Source organism: Ornithorhynchus anatinus, chromosome 1, assembly GCF_004115215.2.
Source record: "Ornithorhynchus anatinus isolate Pmale09 chromosome 1, mOrnAna1.pri.v4, whole genome shotgun sequence".
NCBI lineage: Eukaryota > Metazoa > Chordata > Mammalia > Monotremata > Ornithorhynchidae > Ornithorhynchus > Ornithorhynchus anatinus.
The window spans coordinates 10,249,804-10,268,028 of record NC_041728.1 but is presented as its reverse complement, the minus strand read 5'-3'; the positions used below and the strand labels follow the sequence as shown (position 1 = coordinate 10,268,028).

Here is an 18,225-nt window from a genome sequence, read left to right as displayed (position 1 = left end):
TGACACATTCCCTGCCCATAATGAGCTTAAAGTCTATTGGGGGAGACAGACATCAATATAAATGAATAATTTATAATATATGAGTTCAAGATATGGGGTGAATATCAAATGTAGGGTATAGTCAAGTTGGTAGGAACGATCCCTATCCACAAGAAGCTTACAATCTAAAGTGGGGAGATAGACATTGAATAAAATAAATTAAATAAATTAAACATAGGGAAAATGAAAGGATATTGAGGTATTCTAGAGGTGCTGTGGGGATGGGGGCGGATTGGAATCAGGTTGATTATTATTATTAGGCAACACAGATGGGAGGGTGAATTAGTTGAAAGAGCATGGGTTTAGGAGTCAGAGGATGTGGGTTCTAATCCCACCTCCACCACTTGTCTGCTGTTCATTGATTCATTTAATCGTGTTTATTGAGCGCTTACTATGTGCAGAGCACTGTACTAGGCATTTGGATTGTACAATTCGGCAACCAATAGAGACAATCCCTACCTAACAGTGGGCTCACAGTCTAAACATGACCTTGGGCAAGCCACTTAACTGCTCTGTGCCTCAGTTACCTCATCTGTAAATTGGGGATTAAGACCGTGAGCCCCACATGGGACAGTCTGATTACCTTGTATCTATCCCAGCGCTTAAAAAACAGTGCTTGGCACTTGGTATTTGTTAAGTGCTTACTGTGATTATTATTATTGTTATTTAATCAGGGAAGGCCCCTCAGAGACTTTATTTTAAGAGGGTTTCGAAGATGGGGAGAGTGGTGACCTCTCAGATATGAAGTCAAAAGGAGGAGGTAGGTAAAATTTCAGGTATGAGAAAGATGAGATCGAGGTACAGCAAATGGAGGAGTGAAGTGAGTCAGTGGCGGGGGTGAGTAGGGAGAGTGACTGAGTGGAAGCAGCGCGGCCTTGTGAAAACAGGACTGGGAATGACTTGTGGGTTATAAAATCCTGTCTCTGCTGTGTAACCTTAGGTGAGCTGCTTAACTTCTCTGTGCCTCAGTTTCCTTCACCTCTCAAATGAGGATTCAATACCTCTTCTCTTTAGACTGTGAGCCCCAGGTAGGTCAGGGTCTGTGTCCAACCTGATTTTCCTTTATCTACCCCAATGCCTTACACAGTGTTTGGCACACGGTGAACACTTTACAAAGCCTACTATTTTTAATCAGTCAGTCATGTTTATTGATTGCTTACTGTGTGCAGAGAAGTCACAAGGCCTAGTGGATAAAGCATGGCCTGGGAGTCAGAAGGACCTGTGTTCTAATCCATCTCTGCCACTTGTCAGCTGCGTAACCCTAGGCAATTCACTTAACCTCTCGGAGCCTCAGATGCCCCTCTGTAAAACGGAGATTAAGACTGTGAGACCCATGTGGGACATGGACTGTTGTCCAACTGATTATCTTATTTCTACCTCAGCATTTAGCACAGTGCCTGGCACATAGTAAGTGCTTAACAAATACCATTAAAAAAAAGCATTGTACTAAGTGCTTGGGAGAGTACAGAATTGGTAGACATGTTCCCTGCCAACAAAAGGCTTAAAGTCTAGACTATTATTATTATTTGGAGAACTGGCATTTATACAGTGCCCACTATATGAAGGACACTGTACTAAGCGTTGGGAGAGTATGAAATAACAGAATTAGTGGACACATTCCCTGCCCACAATGAAAATCAATTACATAGTCTTCAAGGTTTGTCATTCTTTTGGGAAGGGAGGAAAGTTTGAGTTCACCACCATGGGCCTTGCTGGGGAAAACGAGCTGGGGAGCCAGGGTGTGTGTGGAGAGGAGGACAGCTACTCCAGGCGACCATTCTCCAGAGTCACCCAGCGGGCAGGTGGCAGAGCTGAGATTGGACCCTGGGTCGTATGAGTCCCAGCCTGCTAACATGGGTGGCACAGACCACAGACTGAAGTGATTTCCACATCTAGCTGTGGGGTGAGAATGTCTGTTTTTGTATTGTACTTTCCCAAGTGCTGAGTACAGTGCTCTACGCACAGTAAGCGTCCAATAAATACGACCGAATGAAATGCGATTGAATCTATCGTCTGCTGGGTTATGGACTTCCGTGCCCCAGTGGGAACTTGACTGTTTGGGAAGTTACAATGTGAGTAGCATTACAGAAGCCACCCGTACTATCAAACTCCTCCATAGATGGTCTCGGTCGTAAAGTTGCAGTATCAAGTCATGTCTCTTGGGAGAGGGTTTCATCATCTCAAGTTCTGGCAAATAATTGTTTTTCACTCATTTTATTTCTTGGATTTCTATGTACATATCTGTAACGCAATATATTCATTTATATTAATGTCTGTCTCCCCCTCTAAATTTTAAGCTAGTTGTGGGCAGGGGAGGTGTCTGTTTATTGTTTATTATTTTGTATTGTACTCTCCCAAGCGTACAGTGCTCTGCACAAAGTAAGCACTCAATAAATATGACTGAATGAATGAATTCTCTCGGAGGCCCAATTCCAGCCCCCACTACATCTCCCCCGCCCCAGTTATTTTTAGAAGGTTCCAGAAGACCAGGAAGGGAGTGATAGCAGTTGATAATCACTGGCAACCACCTCTGAGTACTGCTGTATTTTGATTGCATTTTGGGGGTACAGCAGAAGAACTAGGGGTCTCTTCCTTCGACAGGAAAGAGACAATATTTCACACCTGGAAGTTTGTATTACTGGAGGTTGAATTTTTCAGGGATTGTGTCTGTTAAAATATTGCCTTGTACTCTCCCAAACACTTAGTAAAGTGCTCTGCACACAGTAAATGCTCAATAAATATGATTGATTGATTGGGGGGTAGATTGAAGGAATGATATAACGTTTCTTAAGTGTGGCAGAGCAGTGCTGATTTTCCTAGTTGGAGTGAATAGGAATTGCTTAGACCTCTTTTCAGGCTGTCTTGGGAGTTTCTCACATTAGGAATGTCAGGTTTGTTTTCTTACTTCATAAAATGAATCATTTTAACTATCTCAATTAGCGTTTGTTACCTCGAGGCTTTCTGAGCTTTAGCCCAACATAAGGGGTGGATGGGTGGATGTGTGTTGGCAAATACAAGGTATGTTTCATGTTCGGTTCAGAGTATGGTGGTATGTCGGTGAGTGGAAAGCACACATTGCAAAATGGGTTTGGGCAAACCGGTTTTAAGAGGAGAGATAGAAGGGCAAGATTGAAGATCCGTATGAAGAGAATGCCTTTGACCTTTGTCAGGCCCCACCTGGGGGGGTGGGGGAGGAGGTTGTGTGTGTGTGTGTTTGTGCGTGTGGTGTCATGTGTGCCTGACATCGTGTTCGCGATCTGCCGAGAGCGAGGTCCCGGTGACGAATCATTCCATCTCAGGTCTGCACACCCTCCCCAGAGAAGGGAGTCCGTGGTCTGTGACGCTGCTAGCAGGAGAGGTGGAGACAAGCAGGGAGCCAACCTATCAGATGGCAATGGGCTAGGCTCTAACTTCATGAAAACTGAAACCATGGGAAGGACCCTTTTGGTCTGGGGAAGTGACCAGTAAGAATCTATATGCCACACACAGTTGACCGAATCTTACCGCTCCACTCCGCAGGCTGCCTGCCTGCCTACAGTGAGTACTGATTTCTGATCCTTTTCGCTTCCCGGGTGCGTCGCTCTGAGCTCACGCGGCTTGGCTGCGCTCTTCGGCCTTCGCTCTTTCCGAACGAAGAGTGCGAACTCAAGCAGCTGCCTTTCCTGGCCTGGGCCCCGTTGCTTCTGGCTTGGGCTGAAACAGCCCCCCTGTCTTCTTCTGGCTGGGGGGGGGGTGGGGGAGGAGGCTGTCAAAACTTCCCCAAACTTAAACACCGTTCACTGTCACTGAACTCTGGTGCTGGGTAAAGAATTTCTCTGCGGCTGGGAAGGAGATAGTGATCAAGGCAGGCATGGCCTGGTTTCCAGACAAGAGGCTTGCTACGTGACCTAAGCAAAATATTTGAGAAAGAAAAGTTTCAGCCACATTGTTGCAGTTCTGTTTTTATTGTTAACTCCCCCTTCTTCTCCCCATCCCTCTCCTCTTTCCTCCTTTCTCCCCATTCCCCCCCCAACCAATCTACCGGACCCTCAGAGGAGACACACAAATTCGAAATTTAGGGCGATTCTCTAACGTGCTGTGCATATTGCCGATGTAGGGTGTGGCATCTGCACAAATGGAGTCTTTTGTTGGAACATGTTGTGGTGGAAGTCTTCCAAACCAGACCTAAGAGTTCTGTGAAATGATAACACCGACCTTGAATTTCCTTAGAGCTCAGAGTACTTTGATGCGAATGATCTCATTTAAATTCCCTTCTTTCCCCAGAGTTGGGTTGGAGCTAGCATTTTGACCCTTGCTTTGCAGGTAGAGAAGCTGAGGCCCAGAGAGATTGTATGATCCACTCTGAAATAACTGGGACCCTGGAGAAACTAGAGCTGAATTCTAGGCCTCCGGACTCCCAACCCCTGGGCTACACTGCTTCTCTGTAATTTTTTTTTATATTAATATCTGTCTCCCCTGTGCTCGACTGAAAGCTCGTTGTGGGCAGGAAATGTGTCTTATTGTTGCATTGTACTGTCCCAAGAGCTTAGTTCAGTGCTCTGCACACAGTTAGTGCTTAGTAAATACAACTAAATGAATGAATGCCCTGAATCAACACTGAAGGAACCAAATTCAGAATTTCTTACTCTGCAGATATATGATATGGTGGAGTGCTTCCTCATTATTCATTCATTCAGTTGTACTTATTGAGCGCTTACTGAATGCAAAGCACTATACTAAGCACTTGGAAGAGTACAATATAGCAACAGATACATTCCTGCCCACAGCGAGCTTGGGAAAGTCCCTTAACCTCCCTGGATCTCAGTTGCCCCATCTGTAAAATGGGGGTGAAATGCCTTCTCTACCCCCCTCAGATCGTGAGCCCCGCATAGGACAGGTGCTGAGTCTTCTATGAGAGCGTATATCTACCCCAGCACTGATCCAATAGTAAATGCTTAATGAATTTCAGAAATAAGATACCGCAGTTGGGATGAGGACAGGGAGGATTTTTTTGTCAAGGATCCAGACATTGGATCGAAGGAGAGCTGTGTCAGTGAAACCAAGTTTGGGTTTGATACAGGAAGGTGGAGCTGGAGGAGACGGAGGAGGCGTTTTCGACAGGCGTCAGAGAACACTTGCTGCTGTAAGAGGTGGGGGAAGGAAGGGAGAAAGGAGGATTGATAATGAGTAATAATAATAATAATATTATTTAAGTGCTTACTATATACCAAGCCATATTCAAATCCCATCTCCTCCAAGAGGCTTTCCTGGAATAAGCCCTCATTTTTCCCTACTCCTTCTCCCTTTTGCGTCGCCTTGACTTGCTCCCTTATTCACCCCCCTTCCCAGCCCCACAGTACTTATGTCCATATCAACATAGCTCAGTGGAAAGAGCACGGGCTTGGGAGTCAGAGGTCTTGGGTTCTAATCCCAGCTGCACCGCTTGTCAGCTCTGTGACTTTGGGCAAGTCATTTAACTTCTGTGTGCCTCAGTTCCCTCATCTGTAAAATGGGGATTAAGACTGTGAGCCCACGTGGGACAATTTGATCACCTTGTATGCCCCCAGTGCTTAGAACAGTGTTTTACACATAGTAAGCGCTTAACAAATGCCATCATTATTATTATTAATTTATTTGTATTAATGTCTGTCTCTCCAACTAGACTGTAAGCTTGCTGTGGGCAGGGAATGTGTCTGTTACATTGTATCTCCCAAATGCTTAGTACAGTGCTCTGCTCACAGTAAGCTCTCAATAAGTATGACTCACTGGTAAGAGGCAGGGATAAGTGATGATTTACATTTTCTTAACAAAAGGCTTAGTGGTTGATGAAGTTTGTTGCAGAACAACTGGTGAAATTGGAGAAAATTTTCATTCAGTCATATTTTTTGAGCAGTTACTGATAGCACTAGGTATGTTTATCACCCCGGAATAAGAAAGTAAAAATTGCTTTCTGTGTTATAAACAGTCTCTTAGAGCACTATTTAGAAATGCTTTTCTGTCTGAAGTACAATGTAAAATAGAATACCAGCTTTTGAGAATCTCCTAAGCATTGAAGCCTTTCCAAAAATTTGGACAGGGGAAGTACAAAGTATAAAGGAGTTCCTATAAGGATAAAAACTGTGACATTTATTAAGCTCTTTACTAAGTGTACTTACCCCAGTAAAGGAATTTTACCATGTGCTTAAAAAATTACACAGTCCTTTCCCGGTTGGGCTCACATGCTATCTCATCCTCATTTTACAGATGAGGAATTTGAGGCTCAGAGAAGGTAAGTGACTTACCCAAGATCATACAATAGACCAGTGGCAGAGCAGGGATTTGAACCTCTAGTTGCCTGATTCCCAGGCATTTGCAATTTTCACTTGGCCCCGATGCCTCCTTTATACTTTTTACTTTCAGTCTTCCGGGCGACTACCCCATCCAGAGCTACAACTGGGTAGTTACAGTTTTGTGTCCAGGTTTATTCATATTTTCCAGGTGGCATCACCAACCTTTTTGCAAATCTAATGTATCTTATGATTATTGACTGAACTACTGGCCACGTTTGTATGGTTAGGTGATTTTGGGGTAGTTATCCGGTGGAGTAATCACTAATGAGAAGCAGCGTGGCGCAGTGGAAAGAGCACGGGCTTTGGAGTCAGGGCTCATGAGTTCGAATCCCAGCTCTGCCACTTGTCAGCTGTGTGACTGTGGGCAAGTCACTTAACTTCTCTGTGCCTCAGTTCCCTCATCTGTAAAATGGGGATTAAGACTGTGAGCCCTACGTGGGACAACCTGATTCCCCTGTGTCTACCCCAGCGCTTAGAACAGTGCTCTGCACATAGTAAGCGCTTAACAAATACCAACATTATTATTAATGCTTATGTCTTAACACAAATTGGATGTAGCTAGTTTAAAATAGCTCAACAGTGGCCTAGTGGAAAGAGAATGGGAGTGTGAGTCAAGAGGACCCGCCCCTTATCTGTTGTGTGACCTTGGACAAGTGACTTCACTTCTCTGGGGCCCAGTTACCTCATTTGTAAAATGGAGATTTAGACTGAGCGCCCCATGTGGGACATGGATTCTGTCTAACCTGAGGAGCTTGTGTCTACCTTGGCATTTAGTACAGTGCCTGGCATATAGTAAGCACTGAACAAATTTGTGTGGGTGTGTGTGTGTGTGCGTGCAGCAGTCAGTGTCTGAGCTTGGAGTTTGTCTTGTTTGATGAATTTGGATTTACCACATCGCCTGTGAACCAGTCCCAGACAATACCGTTTGGGATGGGAGTAGTTTTCATGATCTACTCTATTTCTTCTTTGGTTTGTAGAAAAACTTTTAGCCTAGAGATGTAGTTCTTGAGGAATTTTTTGCCGGTGTGGAATATGGCCTAGTGGAAAGAGCACACACAGGACTGCTAGAGAACTTGGAATCACATCCCACTGCCATCTCTTGTGTGTGTTGGACAAGCCGGTTCATTTCTCTGTGTCAGTATTCTTATTTGTTAAAGGGGGGTTAAGTACTTGTTCTCCCTCCACCTTAGGCTGTGACCCCATTTGGGACAAAGGACTGTGTCCAATCTGATTTTATTGTGTCTTCCCTACTGTGTAGCATGGTGTTTGGTACATAGTAAGTGCTTAACAAAAATCACTATAATTAGGATTCCGTGACCACCTTGAGAGCCATGATTCTCCTACTCTTTGGCCACAATAGGCTTACTCTTTTAGATGCTGGTGGGCCCAGAACTTCTGTATATATCCATAATTTATTTTAATATCTGTCTCTCCCTCTAGACTCTGAGTTCTTTAGAGTAGGGAACACATCTACCAACTCTATCATCTTCTCTCCCAAGCACTTCGTACAGTGTTCTGCACACAGTAAATGCTCAGATACAATTGATTATGTGCAGTCTCCACCGTATTTGGATGAACTGTACTTTCCAAGCGCTTAGTGTTCTGCACACAGTAAGTGCTCAATAAATACGATTGAGTGAATGAGTGAAAAATGGTATATTTTCAGTGTTCTGCCAGTAAATCTTTGAAGCATTCAAGCTGTTAAAATAATAATACTAATTGTGGTAATTAAGCACTTATGTGCCAGGAACTGTTCTAAGCGCTAGGGAGGATACCAGCAAAGTGTCCCACTTAGGGCTCAAAGTTTTAATCCCCATTTTACAGATAAGATAATTGAGACACAGAGAAGTTAAGTGACTTGCCCAAGATCACTCAACAGACAAGTGGTGGAGCCAGGATTAGAATTCATGACCTTCTGAGTCCCAGGCCCTTGCTCTATCAACTAGGCCATGCTCCGTTTTAAAATGCACTCAGGTTCACTCTCATCTGTTCTCTGACTGGTCTGAGGCTGGTTATTATGTCCACCTTTCTGGGCCTCCTGGGTATCCAGTGATGTCAGCATTTGAGAAACGTTGATATGAGACTCCACCTCCTCCCCTTTTGTCCCTCCTCAAAACTCTCTACTTCTTTCCAAATCACTTCACCTATGAAGTGTAGTTGAAGTGCTCAAATACTGATGGAGGAAAATATTAACTAACCATAAGCCATGTTGGGATTCTGTCTGAAAACCTTTAGCTTCACCTCTTTTCTGCCAAGCAAATGGGTTTTTATCAGTGGCCTTGGCACTGTGTAGGTGCTGGACATGCTGACAGACAAGTTATGCTCAGCCCAGGGAATTTATCGCCTAACTGCTTAAGTGTTGATGTTGCTCATTACACTCCATACCCGGTGGGAGCGCGACAAGGAAATGCTGCAGAAATTGCTCTAATCCATTCCTTCTCACGGATTCTTTTTTTTTTTTATGATATTTGTTAAGATCTTACTATGTGCCAGGAACTGTAGATTCGAGACAATCAGATCAGACCCAGTTCCTGTCCCATGTGGGGCTCACAGTCTTAACCCCAGTTTTAAAGATGAGGGAACTGAGGCGCAGAGAAGTGAAGTGACTTACCCAAGTTCACTTACCCAAGTGGCAGAGCTGGGATTAGAATCCAGGACCTTCTGACTTCCAGGCTCGTGCTCTTTCCACTAGACTATGCTGCTTCCTGATGCTTGGTTCTGCTGTCTAAACGAGGCTGGCCACTGTTCTGGGCAGGAGAGTCCACTGTATCCCTTATAGGCAGGACTTTAGTCACTGAGGGGATGTCAATCAGTCACTATTTACTAGACACATACTTTGTGCAGAGCACTGTACTCACAATTGGGAGAGTACAGTATGTATTTGGTAGGCATGTTTCCTGTCCAAGGAGCTTACAAGAGCTTACAGTCTAGATGAGCAGCTTATAGTAGAGGAAGAAGCGTGGCCTAGTGGAAGGGGCCCAGGCTTGGGAGTCAGAGGACCTGGGTTCTAATCCTGGCTCCACCACAACCTGTGGCTTGACCTTGGACTAGTCGCTTCACTTCTCTGAGCCTCATTTCCCTCATTTGTAAAGTGGAAATTCAATACCTATCCTTCCTCTTACTTAGGCTGTGAGCTCCATCTAGAACCTGATTTTCTTGTATCTACCCATCTACCCCAGTGCTTTTTAAAAAATGTTTTTTAAATAGTATTTGTTAAGCTCTTTCTGCATGCCACTGTATTAATGCTGGAGTAGACACAAGCCAATCAGGTTGGGCACAGTCCATGTCCCATAAGGGGACCACTGTCTTAACTCATCTGTAAAATGAGGATTAACTGAGACCCAAAGAAATGAAGTGACTTGCCCAAGATTACATAGCAGATAAGTGATGGAGCTGGGATTTGAATCCTGGTTCTTCTGACTCCCAGGTCCCTCCTCTTTCCACTAGATCATGTTACTTCTCACACTGCTTAGTACAGTGGTTGACCGTATAGTGAATGCTTAACACATACCACTATTAGTATTACTGCTATTTTTATTATAGGATTTGGAAGGCAAGAGTGGAAGTCAACTTAACTCCACTAAGTTGGAGTTCTTTACTCATTTGCCAAAACTCTCTTCCCATTGACCAGAAAACAGCATTAGCAGCCTTCCCCCTAACTTACAAGAGGAATAGAAACTTTGAGTTGTGGAATAGAAGATGTAATTTTGTAGCCAGCTCCATACCTTAGTCACACCTGAATCACACTTGCATCACACCTGTGTGGCCTTTGGCAAGTTCAGGGCTCAGCAACTCAGTTTCTTCACCCCTAAAAAGGAAACATTAATAATCTGTCTCTTATCCACCTCTTGGTGCTGTCACCTAGATTATCATGCATTATTTCTATAAATGATCTCCCCCTCTAAACAGCAAGCTCCCTGTGGGCAGGGATTGGGTCCACCAAGCTAAGTGCTTACATACCTTTGATTAAAATGTGTTTTTTTTTTTAAATGGTACTTGTTAAGTGCTTACTCTGTGCCAGGCACTGTACTAAGTGCTGGGGTAGGTACAAGCTAATCAGGCTGGACAAGCTCCCTGTTTCACATGGAGCTCACAGTATTAATCCCCATTTTACAGATGAAGGAACTGAGGCACAGAGAGGCGAAGTCAGCAGATAAGTGGCAGAGCCGGGATTAGAACACAGGTCCTTCTGACTCCTAGGCCTGTGCTCTATCCACTAAGCCAGGCTACTTAGTTCCCATAAGTAGACAAGCTTATGTGAACTAGGTCTTAGGTCTCCGCATACACTCAGTCCCTCATATTGTTATAATTAGACTGTTCTGATGCAATTTGACTCCTGTTTATTATTAGATATGATACTTCGGGTATGTTGAGTAGGACTTAGCTACTGTATTTCCTAAATATCTGTCACTGCTTGAAGAGATCACTGTCTAAAAGCAGAGAAGAAAACTTTTGAACAGCCCAAGTAGAACTTACTTCAAAACAATGGATCTGTAATGTGAGCTGTGGTATATCAGAATACACAAAACACATAATTTTAAAAAACCCACTTTTTCTACAATATGGTAGAATATGACCCCTTCTGTTGGTTTCTCCTGCTATTTTTAAAGCTCACCTCCTCCAAGAGGCCTTCCCAGACTGAGCTCCCCCCTTTTTCCCTCTGCTCCCTCTCCCCGCCCTTCCCTCTCCTCTCCTCCTCCCCCTCTCCCGTCCTACCCCCTCAGCACTGTACTCCTCCGCTCAACTGTATATATCTTCATCACCCTATTTATTTTGTTTAATGAGATGTACATCACTCTGATTCTATTTGCCATTGTTTTTATGAGACGTTCTTCCCCTTGACTCTATTGCCATTGTTCTTGTCTGCCTGTCTCCCCTGATTAGACTGTAAGCCCGTCAAAGGGCAGGGACTGTCTCTATCTGTTGCTGATTTGTACATTCCAAGCGCTTAGTACAGTGCTCTGCACATAGTAAGCGCTCAATAAAAACTATCGAATTTTGGTGCAATACAGATGAGTTTCAAAGTAGTCCTTGCATAAGGCAACCTGGCAAATAGTCACTCTCCCAGAGCAACTAATGATTGACTCCAGGCCTGAAGGAAAGATTTGGGTTTTACTCATTTAGCTACCTGGACTGACTAAATATTTGGAATTATTAAGCCTTATTAAAATCACATCTCCACCAGGAGGCCTTCCCCATTCAAACTCTTTTTTTCCCCCTACTCCCTCCCTTTTCTCCATCATCTATGCACTTAGTTCCTCTGAGCCCTTGGTATTCACTCTACCCTCAGCCCCACAGCACTTCCGGACATCTAAATTATTTATTTATATTACTGTCTCTCTCCCCAACTCCGAATTTTAAGCTCTGTTGTATTCTCCCAGGTGTTTAGTTCAGTGCTCTGCACACCATTAATTGATTGAATCGACTAGATATTAAATCCTGATACTTAAGCATCACCGTGTTCAATGGAGCATTTGGCCACAAAGAAGTAGGAAACCAAATCAATAATATTCATTCAATCGTATTTATTGAGTGTTTACTGTGTGCAGAGCACTGTGCTAAGCGCTTAGCACTGTACTCTGCATAGCATTCGAAAACTTGACAGAATGGAATGATGTGTTATTCCACAGCAAGGCAGATTAAAAGCCAATATGGCAGTGGTAGCATCCACTCTTCCTTAGATGCAGATGAGAATCGGGATCTTCCATAGCCATATCTTTGGAATTCTGGAGCAATTTCAGTCTCACCTTCAAGCCTTGTTCTACATCAAAGACGGATCTGTCAACTTGGTTACACCATACTCTCCCAAGTGCTTAGTGCAGTGCTGTGCACATAGTCAACACTCAATAAACAGCATTGTTTGATTACTGATACCATTAAGGCAAGGCTCACTGTACCATAACTTGAGTGGCAACATCAATTAATGACATTTTTTGAGTACTTAACTGTGTACACAGCAGCATTCTATTCAGTAAGCTGGTCCTCTAGAGTGTAAGCTCGTTGTGGACAGGGAATGTGCTTATTGTTATATTGTACTCTCACAAGCATTTAGTACAACGTTCTGCACACAGTAAGTGCTTGATAAATATGATTGAATGAATACTAAGCTCTTGGGAAAGCACAATACTAGTTAGACACGTTCTCTCCTCAAGGAGCTTACAATCTTGCGGGTTGATCGACGACAGCAGAATACTCCAGCAGCTGCTACTGAAATGGGGCCCATATAGTACAAACAGGGAGAACAGATGTTTTAAAAGCTTAGTTTTAGTTATTAAGCCAGGCACTGTATTAAGTATAAGTACTGGGGTAGATACAAGTTAGGTTGGACACAGTCCTTGTCTCACAAGAGGCTCACAGTCTTAATCTCCATTCTAAAGATGAGGAAATTGAGTTACTTGCCCAAGGTCACACAGCAGACAAGTGGTGGAGCCAGGATTAGAATCCAGGTCCTTCTGACTCCCAGGCCCATGTTAAGTAGTGAAATCTAGTCTCAAGCAGTGTGAACTCGGTGTGGCATGCAGAAAGACCAGGCAACAGAGAGATCAGCCGGACTTGCCAGAAGCAAGATAGGGTTTGCTCTCTTAAAGCAGTCTTCAGGAAGACGGTCATGCTAAGGGGAAAAATTGACTAGACTATAAGCTCCTTATGGGTAGGGAACATGCATGCCATCCATGTTGTACTCTCCCAAGTGCTCAGTACAGTGCTCTGTATACAGTAAAGGCTTTGTAAAAACCACTGATGGATTGAATCCAGAGCCAGCAAGTGCAAATAAAATTGCGTTAGTACAGGAAAGGACCAATTTTACATGTGAAGCAAAATGTGATTTAAATACTGGATAGAATCTAACTGTCAGTAAGCACCATCTTCAGATACAGAGTTCTGTTTAGATAGCATGTTTCACTTACTAACGTTTATCCAGTTCTTTGCTATTACTGTGCTTAGAACTGTTGAAGAGTGGACTGGTGAGATGGGAACTGTTATAGAAATGGACTTCACTTCTTCACCTGTGTTTTGTGAAACACCTTGATTTTATATAGTGCTTTTATTATCCCCTCAGTACATCAAATTACCTAGCTCATTTTTGTCTTCACAAAGTCGTTTTGAGGTAAGGACAAGGATGGGGAATCTGGTACAATAGTTATAAAATTACTATTGTGATCATTTTCCTAAGTGTGACTTTGGCAAGTCACGTAACTTCTCCGTGCCTGTTACGTCATCTGTAAAATGGGGATTAAGGCTGTGAGCCTCATCAGGGACGTGAACTTTGTCCAACCTGATTAATCTTTTATCTACCCTAGTGTTTAGTACAGTGCCTGGCACATAAGAAGTGCTTAACAAATACCATTGAAAAAGAGCGTAGCCAGTTCTGGAGGGCTCTGACAGTAATCTCTCCAGATTTCAATCTAGTGCTGATCAGACCTGCAGAACATTGTGGTTTGAATATGGCTGGTTCATTTTGTCTCCTTTCCAGCAAGGAAACTGGAGAGCATTCATTCATTTATTCAATCAATCTTTGGTATTTATGAATAATAATAGTGTTGGTATTTGTGAAGCGCTTACTATGTGCAGAGCACTGTTCTAAGTGCTGGGGTAGACACAGGGGAATCAGGTTGTCCCACGTGGGGCTCACAGTCTTAATCCCCATTTTGCAGATGAGGTAACTGAGGCACAGAGAAGTTAAGTGACTTGCCCACAGTCACACAGCTGACAAGTGGCAGAGCCAGGATTCGAACTCACGACCTCTGACTCCAAAGCCCGTGCTCTTTCCACTGAGCCACGCCGCTTCTCTATGCTTATCACTGTTATAGTGTACTCTTCCATGTGCTTAGTACAGGGCCTTGCACATGATAAATAAGCACTCAACCCAAGAGTTGTTAAACACATTCCCTGCCCATAAGTTACTTAGTCTATGGGGGGAGATAAACATCGATATAAGTAAATCAACCAATCATTTATTGAGTGCTTACTGTGTGCAAAACACTCTACTAAGCCCTTGGGAGAGTACAATATAACAGAGTTAGTAGACATATTGCCTGCCCACAGCGAGTTGACAGTCTAGAGGGGAAATAAATAAATTACAGGCATGTATGTAAGTGTTGTGGTGCCATGGTTGAGGTGAATATCAAGGGCTAAAAAGGTACAGATCCACCTACATAGGGGACACATTCATCAAAATTTCCTATCCAAAGTCTCCTGACTTGAGCCACTACATTATAGTTGTCTTCGGGTTTGCTTGAAAGTGTATATAAAGGCTAAGCTTTCCACCTAAGGCCCAGTGGTAAAAATTTTGCCATTCACATCCTATAATAAAAATAGCAGTAATACTAATAGTGGTATGTGTTAAGCATTCACTCTATGGTCAAGCACTGTACTAAGAAGTGTGAGAAGTAACATGACCTAGCGGAAAGAGTATGGACCTGGGAGTCAGAAGAACCAGGATTCAAATCCCAGCTCCATCACTTGTCTGCTATGTAATCTTGGGCAAGTTACTTAATTTCTTTGGGCCTCAGTTAACTCATCTGTAAAATGGGGATTAAGACAGTGGTCCCCTTATGGGATATGGACTGTGCCCAACCTGATTGGCTTGTGTCTTCTCTAGCATTAATACAGTGGCATACAGAAAGAGCTTAACAAATACTATTTAAATACTATTAAATACTACTGAGGGACTAGCAATCCACAAACTGGCTATCTATTAATAATAATGATGATGGTATTTAAGTGCTTACTATGTGCCAAGCACTCTTCTAAGCTATTGCTTTACAATGTGCAGACTCATGCTGTCTGCACATAGTAAGCACTCAATAAATCCCATTGATTGATTACTGATTCCATTAACATTAAGGCAAGGCTCATTGTGCCATAATGACATGGAGTAGTAACATCAATTAATGGCATTCTTTGAGCACTTAACTGTGTGCACAGCACCATACTAGATGGTAAGCTTGTCCTCTAGACCGCAAGCTTGTTGTGGACAGGGAATGTGTCTGGTTATTGTTATATTTTCCCAAGGATTATTACTAAATTATTTAGGGACTGGAAATTCACAACCTGACTAGCTATTAATAATGATAATTATGATGGTCTTTAAGTGGTTACTATGTGCCAAGCACTGTTCTAAGCTATTGCTTTGCTTCACCATCTCCAGACTCCTGCTATCTGCATTATGACCATTTATTAGCACTGGCATTATTTTTATGGTATTCAGGTTCTTACTATGTGCCGGGAACTGTACTAAAAGTAGGGGCGGATACAAGCTAATCAGGTTGAACACAGTCCATGTCTCACATGGAGCTCACAGCCTTAATCCCCATTTTATGGCTGAGGTAACTGAGGCCCAGAGAAGTTAAGAGACTTGGATACAGCATGGGCCTGGGAAACAAAAAGGACCTGGGTTCTAATCCCAGCCTCTTGTCTGCTGTGTGACCTTGGGCATATGACTTAACTTCTCTGTGCCTCAGTTACCTCATCTGTAAAATGGGGATTAAAACTGTGAGTACAGTGTGAGACAGGGACTGTGTCCAACCCAATCATTCTGTATCTACCCTAGCACTTGGAACAGTGCCTGGTACGTAGTAAGTGCTTAACAAACATCACAATTATTGTTTTTTATTATTATTATTTTTTGAGAATTGTCTGTGATATAGATGTTAGAAAAATGTGTTGGACTCGGGGTTGTTTACTCTTAAATATTCCAGCTTCTGAAACACAAAAGTTGCTAATATTTGATTAGTAAATCCATTTCTGCGCTCAGAAATGATATTACAAGTTCCTTTGATTGAGACAGAATGAACATTTTACAGGAGAGAGTCCCTGAACAGCTCGCTATTTGGATTTGAGGGACAGGAGATGGGACATTGCAGTAAACAACTGAATTATCCTGGTGCTTTAAAAACTCTTCCTGCATCAGTCAAGCAATTTATCATAATTATTGAGCACTTACTATGTGCAGAGCAGTGTACTAAGGACTTGGGAGAGTGCAATATAACTGAGTTGGAAGACACATTCCCTGCCAACAATGAGCTGATAATCTAGAGGGGAAGATGGACATGAATATAAATAAATTATGGATATGTTCATAAGTGCTGTGGGACTGAGGGAGGGTGAATCAAGGGTATAAATCCAAATGCAAGAGTGATGCAGAAGAGATTAGGAGAAGAGGAAATGAGGGCTTAGTCTGGGAAGGCTTCTCAGAGGAAATGTACTTTAAGCCTTTGAAGGTGGAGAGAGTAATTGTCTGTCACATATGAGGTGGAAGGGTATTCCAGGCCAGAGGCAGGATGTGAGTAAGCATTCTGTGACTAGATAGTCAAAATTGAGTTACAGTAGGTAGTTTGGGATTAGAGGAGCAAAGTGTGTGGCCTGAGTTATATTAGGAAATCAGGGAGGTAAGGTAGCAGGGGGCAAGGTGATTGAGTGATTTACAGCTGAAGACAAAAAATTTGATATAGAGATGGATGGGCAGCCACTGGATGTTCTCAAGGAACAGAGAAACATGAACTCAGTGGTTTTGTAGAAAAATGATCTGGGCAGCAGAGTGAAGTATAGACTGGAGTGGGGAGAGATAGGGGCCAGAGAGGTCAGCAAGGGGGCTGAAAGAGTAATCAAGGTGGGTTAGGATAAACCCTTGAATTACCATGGTAGCGATATGGATTGAGAGGAAAGGGTAGATTTTAGCAGTGTCGCGAAGACGGTTGAACCAGTAGGATTTTGGTGACTGTGTGTGGGTTGAATGAGAGTGAGTCGAGGGTAGTGCCAAGGTCACGGGCATGTGAGACAGGAAGGATGGAGGTGTTGTCTACAGTGATGGGAAAGTCAGGGAGAGGATAGGGTTTGGGTGGGAAGATAGGGAGTTCTGTTGTGGACATGTTAAGCTTGAGATGATGGAAGGACATCCAAGCAGAGATGTCCTGAAGACAGGAGGAAATACAAGACTGCAGAGAAGGAGAGAGGTCAGGATTTGAGATGTAGATTTTATAATCAACTGCTTAGAAATGATAGTTGAAGCCATGGGAATGAATGAGTACTCCACAGGAGTGGATGTAGATGGAGAATATAACTGAATCTTGAGGGACTCCTACAGTTAGAGGGTGGGAGGCAGAGAGGAAGCCTGCGAAAGAGACTGAAAATGAGTGGCCAGAAAGATAGGAGGAGAACCGGGAGAGGACAGTGACGGTGAAGCCAAGATTAGATAATGTTTCCCGGAGAAGTGGGTGACTGACAGCGACGAAGGCAGCTGAGAGTTCAAGGAGGATTAGGATGCAGTAGAGGCCATTGGATTTGGCAAGAAGGAGATCATTTGTGACCATAGAGGTAAGCAGCATGGCTTAGTGGATAGAGCATGGACATAGGAGTCTGATTCTGGCTCTGCCACTTGTCTGCTATGTGACTTTGGGCAAGTCACTCACTTCTGTGTGCCTCAGTGACCTCATCTGTAAAATGGGGATCAAGAGGGTATCAAAACTGTGAGCCCCAAGTGGGACAACTTGATAACCTTGTGTTTATTCCAGCGCTTAGAACAGTGCTTGGCACATAGTAAGTGATTAACAAATACCATCATCATCATTCTCTGTGCCTCTGTTACCTCATCTGCAAAATGTGGATTAAAACTGGGTTCCAGGGTCTCTATCCAAACCAATCTACTTGGATCTATTTGTTGCTTAATTGTACTTTCCAAGCGCTTAGTACAGTGCTGTGCACACAGTAGGTACTTAATAAATACGATTGAATGAATGAATCTACCCCAGCACTTAGAATGGTGCCTGTCACATAGTAAATGCTTAACAAAACCACAATTATTATTATTATGATAATTACTATTGTTGAGGTGCTTCACTCTTTGCCTTCGATGTTACTGAATTAATTATTCTGAGTTTGG

At 43.2% G+C, this 18,225-nt stretch overlaps 1 protein-coding gene across 11 annotated transcripts in view; it reads left to right on the top strand.

The window, feature by feature from the left end:
* The window catches only part of CAST (calpastatin), a 162,848-nt gene that overhangs the window by 82,637 nt on the left and 61,986 nt on the right, over window positions 1-18,225 (top strand). Inside the window, exon 1 of one of the 11 annotated variants that reach the window (XM_029073118.2) lies at window positions 3,476-3,576. The exons of the other annotated variants lie outside the window; for them this stretch is intronic. The gene's annotated coding sequence lies outside the window, so the exon portion shown is untranslated. Of the gene's footprint in view, window positions 1-3,475; window positions 3,577-18,225 lie in introns of those variants that run through there. 11 annotated transcript variants of the gene reach the window in all.